The sequence below is a fragment of the Protomyctophum parallelum genome (genome assembly GCF_964188405.1).
Source record: "Protomyctophum parallelum genome assembly, chromosome: 8".
Taxonomy (NCBI): domain Eukaryota; kingdom Metazoa; phylum Chordata; class Actinopteri; order Myctophiformes; family Myctophidae; genus Protomyctophum; species Protomyctophum parallelum.
The window spans coordinates 41207958-41221366 of record NC_139703.1 but is presented as its reverse complement, the minus strand read 5'-3'; the positions used below and the strand labels follow the sequence as shown (position 1 = coordinate 41221366).

The 13409-nt window shown below is 42.6% G+C and overlaps 1 protein-coding gene across 1 annotated transcript in view; it reads left to right on the top strand.

Annotated features, from left to right (window-relative positions):
• Positions 1-13409, top strand: part of magi3b (membrane associated guanylate kinase, WW and PDZ domain containing 3b) — a 219000-nt gene that overhangs the window by 151088 nt on the left and 54503 nt on the right. The window lies entirely within an intron of this gene.

Below are 13409 nucleotides of genomic sequence, written 5' to 3'. Positions count from 1 at the left end.
AACATGCTTAACTTCATCCATTAAAATCGCCTCTTCATATAATTTAAACAAAAGTACAATTCGCACACACACACAAATTCAACGATTACAGTATGTCCTTCATCTCCAAATTGCGACAGAGAATCAGATAGTCAGAACAAAAAAAGAGAGGACAAGAGTTAACTACAGGCAGCTTTGGCAGTGAGCAGATGTATGGACTGGCCTCCTATAAGACACTGATGACTTCACTGTAGTTTGCTCTACTCCAGACTGCCCCCCTGCCCCACCTTCCTGCTCCTATAGAGGAGTGGTGGACAACATACGCAACAACCTCAAGTACTTGAGCCAAAGTATATTGTTGATACTCCCGGTCAAATATTACTCAATTCCAAGTGAAAGTTGCCCAGTCAATTTTGTGCTTGAGTTAAAGTACTTAGTACTTGCTTTTTCAAATACTCAAGTATTCAAAAGTACACATTGCGAAGTATATCTTATTCTTAATATCAATCCATTGCTGTATTGTAGATTGTAAACCCGTTTCCTGTGCTTGCATCTTTACCATTGAGCTTGTAGAGCCTGCCTGGTTGATTTGGATAGCTTTATTGTCATTCAACAATACATGAGATGCTAAAATGCTACAATACTAATTTCACCACTAATAAATAAAATCATAGTCAGTTAATAATGAGACAGAAATGTTGCACAATGATGAGTCCTCAGCAGCAGGAGAAAAGGCGATATTGCACTTATATTATATAGTACAACTAGAATTTTGCGGCCGCTTCGTTTGTGCTCACTTGCATAGACCTGGCGAATTTAGCATGGTGAAAGGGCAACAGTGTTCCGGGGGTGTGGGTGCTTCGGGCGATAATGTTTGTAGTAAACAAATGCATTGGCGGCGTGAGTGTGGGCGGGAGGCATTTTTGGTGGCAGTGCCAGTGTTTGGCGGGTGGTGTCGAGTTTTGGCGTTCGGCGCGATAGGAGGAGATAGGTCCCGAACACTGCGAAGGTAAGTGTGTGACGTCACTGCCGTGTGAGTGTGTGTGGGTGTAGTGTGTAAGATGGTGTTGTGGGTGTTGCAATAGCGACGTAGCTGTTGTGGCTTTGGGTTTCTTGCCATGTGTTGGGTACAAGTTCTCCAATACAGAATAGATAGGGATAAATTGAATCTTGACCATCAGGTCAAAACATCGTGTCAGATCCTGCGTCTATAGGTGAGATATGACCTTTGGCTTTGACACAATCTAAATGTCTCAATAGAAGAGCAGGGAGACAAAATACAACCACCCCAATTGTAGAAATGATATTGTATTAATATGTTCTACCATGCAGATTGGACAAAACGACATTTTATAAAAGGTTATACTGTATAGTATAGTGCCACTTTAAGTACTGCACTCAGAGGATTCGGGCACAATGCATTTTTAGCTCTTTTTTATCCGATGTATAATCGGATCCTGTCTGCTCCAGGAGCACCTTTGCGTTTTAAACATTTTAAATGACTTACAGTATGTCTCCGGTGAGCACCTGATTGCTTTTTCTCTCTTCACAGTACTCAAGTACTCTGTTTCTGTCCACCACTGCTATAGAGACATTTTGAACACAACTTTGACAAAGCATATCGATCTCCCAGTAGGCCAACCCACGCAGCTAACAGCAGAGCTGGGAGTAATCGGATCGAGAAATGGGATTTAATCCATTTAGATGTGCTGGAGGCGCAGCCTTTTTCTTTCTTTCCATATTTCTTTCTGTATACAGTAGCACACAGCTTTTCCATTCTCTGCCGAGTGAGCAGGAAAATAAACATGATCAGACCCTCCTCTGGAATACCTTTTCACAGCATTCTGACAGCTAAACAAAGTAGAAGGTAATAACATTAGTGGGGTGGGTGAATTTCATTTGGGCGTTACTGTGTGGCAGCACAGTAACATCATGCTGGTACACAGAAACGCCTAATTATACACCTATTATAACCCTCCAGTGTTTGTAGCATTTTTCAGCCGTTTAATGTTTACCAGTGCCAGCCTGTAGTGCTATACACCACTTTTCACAAATGCAGTACAGAGGTGAGAAGAACAAATGAAGAATGTACTATTTAAAGTTAATAAACTTGGTTGCAATAAATAATTGCAACCGAGGTCGGATGTGTCAGGAAGCCTATACTGCTTAGCAAGGACTCTATAAGGGACGGTTTGTGTTTTCATCAGATAAAATGCATGGCTCATTCAGGAACATTTCTACTAATGTCACACTAATGGCTACGGAACTTGTAGCGGAACTCACATCTCTGACTGATTTTGTCAATTTGAAACCTTGTTCCCTTGATGGGTTGAAAACTTGAAATTAATTTGAGTTAATCTTGGGTAAGACAGTACTTACGGTATGTAGAAGAAAATATGTATGAACTAATGATTTCTGGCTGTGTGACATTGGTTAACTAAGGGCCTGCACCATGTGTGTACTTAAGCCTTACTGTGTTGCCCCCTCGGGCTATGACCTGACGAAGATGTAACTTACACATCGAAACGTCACTTTTTACCTGCACCCTGTTATAATAAACTAAGGGCCTAAATCGTCTGAGCTGCTCCAGTGCCTTCTTGTTCGCAGTACTTACGGTATATATAATTTTGCTTTATGGCTAGCTTGTGTCATACAGACATAAAATGCCAGTGTGTTATTTATTGATGACATGGTGTGGTTTGTAATGTATTATTATTGGGCACTGATATTATGAACTGCGGTCTTGCTTATTAATCTTTGATTATCTCTGTTGCGTTGGGACTTTAACTGGGGATCTTGCCTGTTTGTGTGATATTGTTGCATGGCCCTATGGATGGAGTCAGTCAAATCGATTAAGTTGCTTGTCAAGACCAGGGGGGCAGTCAGCCAGATATTTCGTGAAGCCTCATTTGAAATCGGTAGTTCATATAATGGCCTGTTGTGGCGCTGGACCGGACCCAAAAAGCCCCATAGCTCCATAGAGGCCCATGTATTTTGGCCCAACTTCACCTAGACTGTATTACCTTAATAAACATGGTCATGAATACTTTCTTCTTCCAGTCACTAGTTTAAAGTCTCATTTCTAATGTCATAATATTCTTTTTGGAAAATTATGGTCCCATTAATTTAAAAAATGACCATAGAGAAAAAAAACCATCGCGTATGTTCTGAGGGGCGTGGCTACCATTACAGTCTATGATCGGGATTCCCCTCCCACTCGAGTCAAAATAAAAACCAACGGAGAAGAAGGGGGGAAGTCCCGCCTCGTTGTCTGGGCAGCCAATGACCAGCTGGTATACAAAACGGAGCCAGCCAATGGCCAGCTGGTACCAAAGATGGCGACTTACATCAGGAATTAGCATATTATTACAGGCTTCATTTTACGTTCATGTTAGACCCGGGGAACGCTTTGTCCATATTTTTTACAGTCTATGGTCAAGACAGGCGGATCTTGGTTTAATTTGTTTTAACTGAATCAGGCCTCACAACTGGAACATGCCTCATGGTTGAATTAACAAGTTATTTTTTTAATAGTGAATAAAATAGCTTTATTTCTCTCTGTTCTACTCTCTGAAACTTTACACTGTCCATGGTGCTGAAAGGTGCATGTCAGAGCAAACGTCAATTACCGGTATTGATTTACACATTGTGAAGATTTTTGAAAGTGAAAGAAGTCTTTCTGTGGGTTTTGTAAATAATATTTAACCAATGAAAGCAATTATCAAGAAGTTATGATTAAATAATAACTACCTGAAATGTAATAAGTAGTAATCTTTTGGACATCGTGTACAAGGTTTCTTCTACCTGACGGCAAAAACAAGAATTACAATTGACTGGAATCATTGCCTTGTCTCCCTCTCAACACTCTCCTATCTAAAATCATGCATAAAATGCATCCATGGATCCATAAACTAGCTGGGGTAGGATTGTTAGCTAGTAAAAGCTAGTTAGTCACTCCAGTGCACTTCCATGCACAGCTGTGATGCTCTGTACTGTAAGCCCAAGGTGTTCTGTTAATGGGATGCTTAGCCAATCTTAATGTTCTTGTGAATTGTCCATAAATAGTGCCTATTATGTTCCTGTTCCATTAACGGAAAATACAAGACCACATTTATTTTTTATTTTAAGCATTACACTACATCAACAATAGGAACTTAAAGTATACTTTGTTATTTTCGTGGTTCCAAGACAGAACACAATTGATTGATTAAATAAGCATGGTCTGAAAACCCACCAATCTGACCACTTCACATGGCAGATTATTGGCTGCGGGTTAAGTGGTCAGAGATGGGTGGGCCGCAAACACTTTTTGAGATTTTCAAGTGGGCCCTGATACAGAAAAGCTTGGGCAACGTTGTCATACAGACACTGGAATATAACTGCTGCCTCCTACTCCACTTTTGCATTGTTCCTTTCTGTCGTTCGTGACCATGTTCAGCCCCCGGCCCACTGCCCAGACCAACTGTCCCGCCATGCTCCATATCTGGCATTCCAGCGTGGCAGACATGGGTTTGGACTTTGGAGAGGGTCAGGGTCATGCTTGGGCAGACTGTTGACAAACCTTCCCTGTGTGCTAGCTCAGCCCGTGTTCCACTCCGACAGTCGGGCTTTGACGCAGGCTGTGCCAGGTTGGCCCTGAGAGGTCTCGTATCGCATGCCAGCAGACACATCGGCCATCTGTGCCGGGCCCTCTGAGAGGGAAAACGAGTGGTTTTTGGTGTTATCGGCTCCCTCGCTCTTGCACTTGGTGCCTCTGGGGCTCAGGTCAGGAGACACTTGAAGGAACAGAACAGAACTGAAGGGTCCAGGGCAGTAAAACATGAGGCCAAAGGGACAGCTACCTGGCAAATACATCTGTTGCATACATCACATTAGCAAGTAATTACTATAAGTAGAACACACAAGCCCAACTATATAAACATAGCCTATCAGCAAATGATCTGGCAATGATTCACATCCATGGAAATGTATCCAGGAATATAATATACCAGTACTCTATATACATACTGCAATGGTTCTCAATGTGGGGTCCAGGGGCTTTTAAGGGGTTCCAGACACATACACACACCCCAGACCAAGCAGGTGAGCTTGTAGATCTACTAATTTTGAGGGGGGGTTTTACCCTCGAGATGTCAAATGTTTGCCGTTTAGACAAACCTGTCCCAAGCCGTAAAGCGGTTGCCATCTTGGGACAGAGAATGTGATGACATTCCTCAACATTGCTGCTCAGCTTATTGCCGGCTCCACCTCCTGGCAAATGGTTGCTCTTCTCTATAGACAATGCATTGAACGTCAACACTTTCTCAGAATGCAGAAGGTATGCTGGTATGAATTCAGCATTGACGCGTATATCTATTATACGTCCGAGTATAGACATGGTAACGCCCCACCTGCCTCTGATTGGCCTACCGACACTGCCGGCCTTACCAGAGTTTCCTCCGAGGTGGAAGATACATGCTGGATAGTCTGCCACGACGTTACTCCATGCGGGTGGGAAATAAATAAATAATACGATATAATACAAGAGAATGACAGCTTGGCACGCGCGACAGTAACTTTTATTTTTGTAGAAGAGGCAAACTAATATTGTTTATGCCGTTGGCCTGTTTATTTGTATACATGTGTAAACTTAAAACATTATTTTACTGTAAAAAGTTCTCTTTTCCCATGATTCTTTATCTTTTTTAGTATAATAGTACTTTGTTTAACACTTTAATTTAGAACACAGCCAAATCCAACCATAGTACATTCAATCAAAGCAAATGGCGCAAGTTTAGTTTAGTTATTACTTTGATTCTTCTACAAAATAATTAAAGTTACAAGTTGCTGTCGTGCGTGCCAATAAAGCTGCCATTCTCTTGTACGTATTATTTCCCACCACAGAGTAACCTCGCGTATCGAAGGACAGTCTGGTGAGACCATGGGGGCTAGACCTTAAGGGCAGTGTCGGTAGGCCAATCAGAGGCGGGCAGGGCGTTACCATGTCTATGCTCGGACGTAGAATAGATATAAGCAGCATTGACTTCGCTGCGTTCCACGTATCTGTAAATGTCACTGCACTACTCAGTCTGGACAGAGGCTGCTTGACTCGCATTTCATAACGTCAACTGTTACGTAGCCACGTTGTTGTTGCTCAGCCAGCGCCACTCTATCCATGCTTCTCAGAATCTCACTGTTGAAAAAAATAGCGCCGTTCGAGACTTGAGAGTAAAAACCTACGGAAAAAAGTAAACAATGCAGTAGTCCACTGTCAGATTCAGTAGTACAAAAGAATGAAGGCTGTGTGGGGTGAGTTTAGTGAATGATAAGGAGACGTTGCAGGACAACAGCAGTAGCTGCGCAGTGCGCATTGATACAACCAGTCAAACTGGTGTTTTTCCTCAACCGGGCTAAGAAAACCTCCCATGGATAAATAACCCCTACAAACGATGATTGAATGATACCATGAAAAAAGACCGTGAATAAACCATGGAAAACCCCAAACCGGTGGGGTTCATTGTGGAGTCTACAGTACCTATAATATTATGAAATATCTTACGTGCAAATTGTGCCCCGAGGGTAGAGTCTAGAGGCGATGTCATGGTGTCAAACTAGGGAGCATGAATCTGCTCTGCAAGTTTTGCGTCAATCTGCCCATTATATTTTGAGATATCTTGTGTGTGAGTTTGGCCTAAGGGTGGTGCTAGAGGAAAGGCCACAACTCAGTAGGATTCGTCCTCTGGGGAGCATGAAGTCAGTGGTTGAAAGTAACTTTGGTAAGTACTTGTACTCAAGTACTTACCAAAGTTACAAAGTCACAATTCCATGCTGTGGTCATGTTGGTGTGAAGTCTTGAAAAGACAAAGCGCACACACACTAGTAACTCGCAGTAAATTAAGTAATGCAGATTTTTTACAATAATTTGACTCTTGAAAGCGTAAAATTAAACCAAATGGACCCGGGAGGGTCTATCCCTGCCTTCAGCTGTGTGGCAGCATGCCTATCATATCACTGGACACGCTCGCCTGCCCGTTTAGCTTTACAAACCCACCCACCCACCCCACTTCAAAATGGTAAACAGTGCCACAAGCTGACTCAGTTTACATTCACACATAACGCCTGCGCACCTCTATGTCAGTGGCACACATTTATCGGGGGGCCAAGGGACATGTGTTTGTGAGTAATTAATCACAGAGGTAGGGTCTGGCTGATGAATGTCAGCATGCGGCGGGAGGCAGGCGGGACGGGGGGCTGGGGAAGGCCAGAGGGTGATTAGCTGGCAGGCTAAATCTCTCTTTGCTATCGTGGTGGTGCGCCGCCCCTGTTAATGAAGCCATCTTAGATGAAATGCAGATGAGTGTCACTGGGCGCGCAGGCACAGTCACAGCCTGATATCCTTACTGTCTGGCAGAAACCTTTTTATCCCCATAATTATTTTTTTATTTTTGTTTGTTTTTGGTGAATAAATGCCATACTTAAGCCTTTTTGTGTTATCCTTTTACTAGCAATGTTGTACAGTATAAATGTACCTCTGTATTGTTTGCAAACTGTTAATAAAGTATTAGATCAATCAATCAATCAATCAATCAATCATAGTACAGTGTCTCACAAAAGGAGCAAAAATAGCCGACCTACAAACTTGCAATGCAACGCGTTGTGAGCTGCTGCTATTTGATCTGCTACTGTATGTGAGCAGTGAAGTGATCTGGTATTTTTGCTATTTTGGGATGAATAAATAAAACATGTGAGAGAAAGTGGTTAAGTACGGAGCCCCTAAGGTAGTGTTATATTGAACCAATGAAAGGTACTAACGAGAGCTTTTGACAAACATTAATTAATTAACACGCACTGTCGTGCGTGCCAATAAAGCTGCCATTCTCTTGTACGTATTATTTCCCACCACAGAGTAACCTCGCGTATCGAAGGACAGTCTGGTGAGACCATGGGGGCTAGACCTTAAGGGCAGTGTCGGTAGGCCAATCAGAGGCGGGCAGGGCGTTACCATGTCTATGCTCGGACGTAGAATAGATATAAGCAGCATTGACTTCGCTGCGTTCCACGTATCTGTAAATGTCACTGCACTACTCAGTCTGGACAGAGGCTGCTTGACTCGCATTTCATAACGTCAACTGTTACGTAGCCACGTTGTTGTTGCTCAGCCAGCGCCACTCTATCCATGCTTCTCAGAATCTCACTGTTGAAAAAAATAGCGCCGTTCGAGACTTGAGAGTAAAAACCTACGGAAAAAAGTAAACAATGCAGTAGTCCACTGTCAGATTCAGTAGTACAAAAGAATGAAGGCTGTGTGGGGTGAGTTTAGTGAATGATAAGGAGACGTTGCAGGACAACAGCAGTAGCTGCGCAGTGCGCATTGATACAACCAGTCAAACTGGTGTTTTTCCTCAACCGGGCTAAGAAAACCTCCCATGGATAAATAACCCCTACAAACGATGATTGAATGATACCATGAAAAAAGACCGTGAATAAACCATGGAAAACCCCAAACCGGTGGGGTTCATTGTGGAGTCTACAGTACCTATAATATTATGAAATATCTTACGTGCAAATTGTGCCCCGAGGGTAGAGTCTAGAGGCGATGTCATGGTGTCAAACTAGGGAGCATGAATCTGCTCTGCAAGTTTTGCGTCAATCTGCCCATTATATTTTGAGATATCTTGTGTGTGAGTTTGGCCTAAGGGTGGTGCTAGAGGAAAGGCCACAACTCAGTAGGATTCGTCCTCTGGGGAGCATGAAGTCAGTGGTTGAAAGTAACTTTGGTAAGTACTTGTACTCAAGTACTTACCAAAGTTACAAAGTCACAATTCCATGCTGTGGTCATGTTGGTGTGAAGTCTTGAAAAGACAAAGCGCACACACACTAGTAACTCGCAGTAAATTAAGTAATGCAGATTTTTTACAATAATTTGACTCTTGAAAGCGTAAAATTAAACCAAATGGACCCGGGAGGGTCTATCCCTGCCTTATCAGCTGTGTGGCAGCATGCCTATCATATCACTGGACACGCTCGCCTGCCCGTTTAGCTTTACAAACCCACCCACCCACCCCACTTCAAAATGGTAAACAGTGCCACAAGCTGACTCAGTTTACATTCACACATAACGCCTGCGCACCTCTATGTCAGTGGCACACATTTATCGGGGGGCCAAGGGACATGTGTTTGTGAGTAATTAATCACAGAGGTAGGGTCTGGCTGATGAATGTCAGCATGCGGCGGGAGGCAGGCGGGACGGGGGGCTGGGGAAGGCCAGAGGGTGATTAGCTGGCAGGCTAAATCTCTCTTTGCTATCGTGGTGGTGCGCCGCCCCTGTTAATGAAGCCATCTTAGATGAAATGCAGATGAGTGTCACTGGGCGCGCAGGCACAGTCACAGCCTGATATCCTTACTGTCTGGCAGAAACCTTTTTATCCCCATAATTATTTTTTTATTTTTGTTTGTTTTTGGTGAATAAATGCCATACTTAAGCCTTTTTGTGTTATCCTTTTACTAGCAATGTTGTACAGTATAAATGTACCTCTGTATTGTTTGCAAACTGTTAATAAAGTATTAGATCAATCAATCAATCAATCAATCAATCATAGTACAGTGTCTCACAAAAGGAGCAAAAATAGCCGACCTACAAACTTGCAATGCAACGCGTTGTGAGCTGCTGCTATTTGATCTGCTACTGTATGTGAGCAGTGAAGTGATCTGGTATTTTTGCTATTTTGGGATGAATAAATAAAACATGTGAGAGAAAGTGGTTAAGTACGGAGCCCCTAAGGTAGTGTTATATTGAACCAATGAAAGGTACTAACGAGAGCTTTTGACAAACATTAATTAATTAATTAATTAATTAATTGGAACACAGGTGATTTTTGAGGGGCATTATAGCCCCTCCTATAAACGGCTGTAGTGTAGATTCTGTCTGGACACAAACATTACATGTCATCGACAATGAACGGAGACTTTACGTTCACGTGACACAGTTCTCAAAACCTCAAAAAGTGTTCAAATGAGCAGGATACTCAAAATAGGAAGCCAGAGTCCTCTTAACTGAACTCTGACCCCCCTTCCGTCCCTCCATCCCTCTACCCATCTGAACTCATGCTTATTATATCTTAGCATGTTAGAGAGTGTGGGTGGGTGTGCATACTGTATATATGCTTATATTATCCTCATCATGCATTGCTTGCACTGTACAGATTGTTCTTCTCATATACTTATTCAGATCATTATGCTGGTTCTACCATCTACTCATTACTATTTATGTATTACTATTTATTCACTGTACATACTGTAATTTTTTTCTGTATTTATTATTTAATTTACTGCATTACTGTACTGCACTTCTGGCTAGACGCCACTCTTCATTTCATTGTCAAAGTATTTGTATACTATGTGCAGTGACAATAAATTGAATCTAATCTAATCTAAATCGCTTAAGCAAAAACAAACTTTTTATTCATTCACCTTTCAAGTGTCAAAAATTGTGTCCCAAAAACACTATATACAATGGCTGAATAGTTTGGCCCTCCTGGTCTACAGCCCTACATCGACTGCTGAACAGTGGCAGGTCCCCCTTCTTAAATATAGGCTAGGCCCCTCCCACTGGACCGTACCTACCCTAATTGATTCCACAATTATAACAGCCCCATGTCCAGAGACAATAACTACGTTAACACATAATCACATTTAACCCTTGTATAATTCACATTTAAATCCTTACACATTATCCACAATAAGTCACATATTTACAAAAACCTACAGTTGGTCTTGTCCATGCAATCTGTATAGGGAACTCAGTTCAGTAAAGAGAAGAGACAATCAATTGAGGCAAAGAAGCGTTTTAAAGATTGAGTAATTATTATTGAGGTACCATCAAGGAGAGCACACAACTTACATTCAATGTATACCACAATGACATGTAATGGAAAACCCACAGCCGTGTGTCACACCACATGTGTGAGGAGACAGCCTAGATATACTCAATGAAGTCTCCTCCCCTACCCCAACAAGGGGAACGTCTTAAGGCAACACTGATTTACAACAGGTAATCAGAGCTATTAATAAGAGGGAAGAAAACACAAGTCTAAGGCAATAAGATTTACAACAGATAAGAGAGCACAGTAAGCCACAGCTGTGTTTTCCAAACCACAGCTGTGGTTTACCAACTGCCCTAAGGTCGCCTTGAAGTGTTTCTTAAATGTTTAACACCCCAAATTCCTTGACAGTCTGATCCAGTGGGATAGACTGAGCATGCTCCCTACAATGGAGTCAGGCACTATAAAAGGCAGCCTCATGCTACAATCGGGTCCTTCCCCACTGGTCAGCACTATGGTAACACATGTCAAACATTCTCCAAACATGATTCACAACTTAAATAATACAGGTGAGACTTAACCCATTGTTGTGTCCTTATACCTACATGCATAATCATTAAACATAGAATTTAGGGGAGAACAGGAAAACACTTTACAACTATTAAGCTTAGTGTCAGTGGCAGGGTGATCTGCAAATCGGTATTTTTGTTAAATTCCCATTGACGATTAATGGAGAATCACTTCACACAGGTGTGATTTTTCTTTTACATTTCATGAAAACCGTAACCGCTTGAGGTTTCCTGGCAGTCGTAAAGGCACGGAGGAGGAGGGGAGTGCATGAGGACCCCCCCCTCATCCTCATTCTTCTTTTTCTGCTGCTAGTTTGATGGAGATGAGCGTGGCTGCATTAACCCACTTTTCTGTACTATGGTGAGGAGGACGCCTAGGGGATATGAGGCTTTGACAGAGAGAGAGAGAGCTCCTATGAAAGACAGGGCAAAGTGTGCCGTTGTATCAGGCCTCAAAAAGCTGCTGAAACGGCTGGTTGGATTCCTCCTGAGCTTTCGTTTCTCTGTGCTGCTTCGTGCACCCTCATCGATGTATCGCCTTTGTACCAAAGCTGAAAAGATTGGTAGTTGATGCCCTTGTCTCTCTCGCGCTCTATCTCTCTCCCTCTCTCTCACACACTATCTCTCTCCCTCTCTCTCTCTCTCTCTCACACACTATCTCTCTCCCTCTCTCTCTCTCACACACTATCTCTCTACCTCTCCCTCTGTCTCTCTGTCGCTCTCCCTCAGTCTCACTCTCTCGCTCGCACACACACACACACACACACACACACACACACACACACACACACACACACACACACACACACACACACACACACACACACTCGTATTGTCTGCTCATCCCGTATCTAGATATGATCATAATAGTGTTGCCCCATCCATAGTCTGCCCAAATCAAAAGATCAGGTTTACGCATGGTAATTCATTTGTTGAAAACCTCAATATCCCTGTGGTGTCTCTTCCCATTCTTTTAATTAAGCTAATTGTGAATTGATAATTAAGATGAAGCAGGCGATTACTGCTTAGTACAGTAAGTAACAGCCAATTTGACCTCAGAAAATGAATTGCCCAAAACTTAATTACGAAAACTTCTGACAGGGTGACATTTGGAAAACAAATAAACATAAAGAATAACCGTGGCAAAATGATGTGCACATTATTCACAATCTTAATGGAGGTTGAATAATGACTCATTTCTAGGCCTAAATTGAGTCACACAGACCATTCACCCAGCCCTGATTGATCACCCCACGAGTACCCCATGAGTAAATGATTAAACCAGGCTTTTTAGCACTCTTTTCCTCGCCTGTGCAGATCGCTATTATCCCCATTGCATATTTATAATCTCCACCATGAGCTGTTTCTCCATTAGATAAAACATTGCTAGCTCAGAGATGAGATAATTGCTGTACTCACTGATCAGTGTAATTTGCTGGCAGATTCCAGGTGAAGTGAATGTAAGGTTATACGACAGCTGTGCAGAGAGCAGTTACTCTTGGAAAGCAAAGTGGGGGTTCCAGGAAGGGAGAGAACTTAATTGGTAATAAAATAAAAAATAAAAATGCAAGCAGACTTGTGAAATTAACTGTGCTAAAGACTCGTGAAATGTGAGTACTGTGAGTGAGTTAATTAGGTCGTTTCCAATGTTTTTCACATTACTGCCCAGTTCCTTTTTATAAAAATGTGTCGAATGATAGAGGGACCTGACAAATTGGTAGTCTGGCCGTGGTGGAAAAAGTACTCAAATGTTTTACTTAAGTAAAATGGTAAATGGTGCATTTACAGTATATAGCACCTTTATCCAAGGCGCTTTACATAGATTGTGCAATACATTCACCCATTCATGCATCGATGGTGGCGGGGACCATGCAAGGCACCAACCAGCACATCAGGAGCAATTTGGGGTTCAGTGTCTTGCTCAAGGACACTTTGACACTAACCCTGGGGTAGCCCAGTCTTGCTCAGGGTCAGGGACCCTTCAACTCCTAGCCGGGAGGTGACCTTCTGATTACTTACTAGATGGTCCCTCTCTACCCAGTCGTCCCCCTCCTCCCAAGTC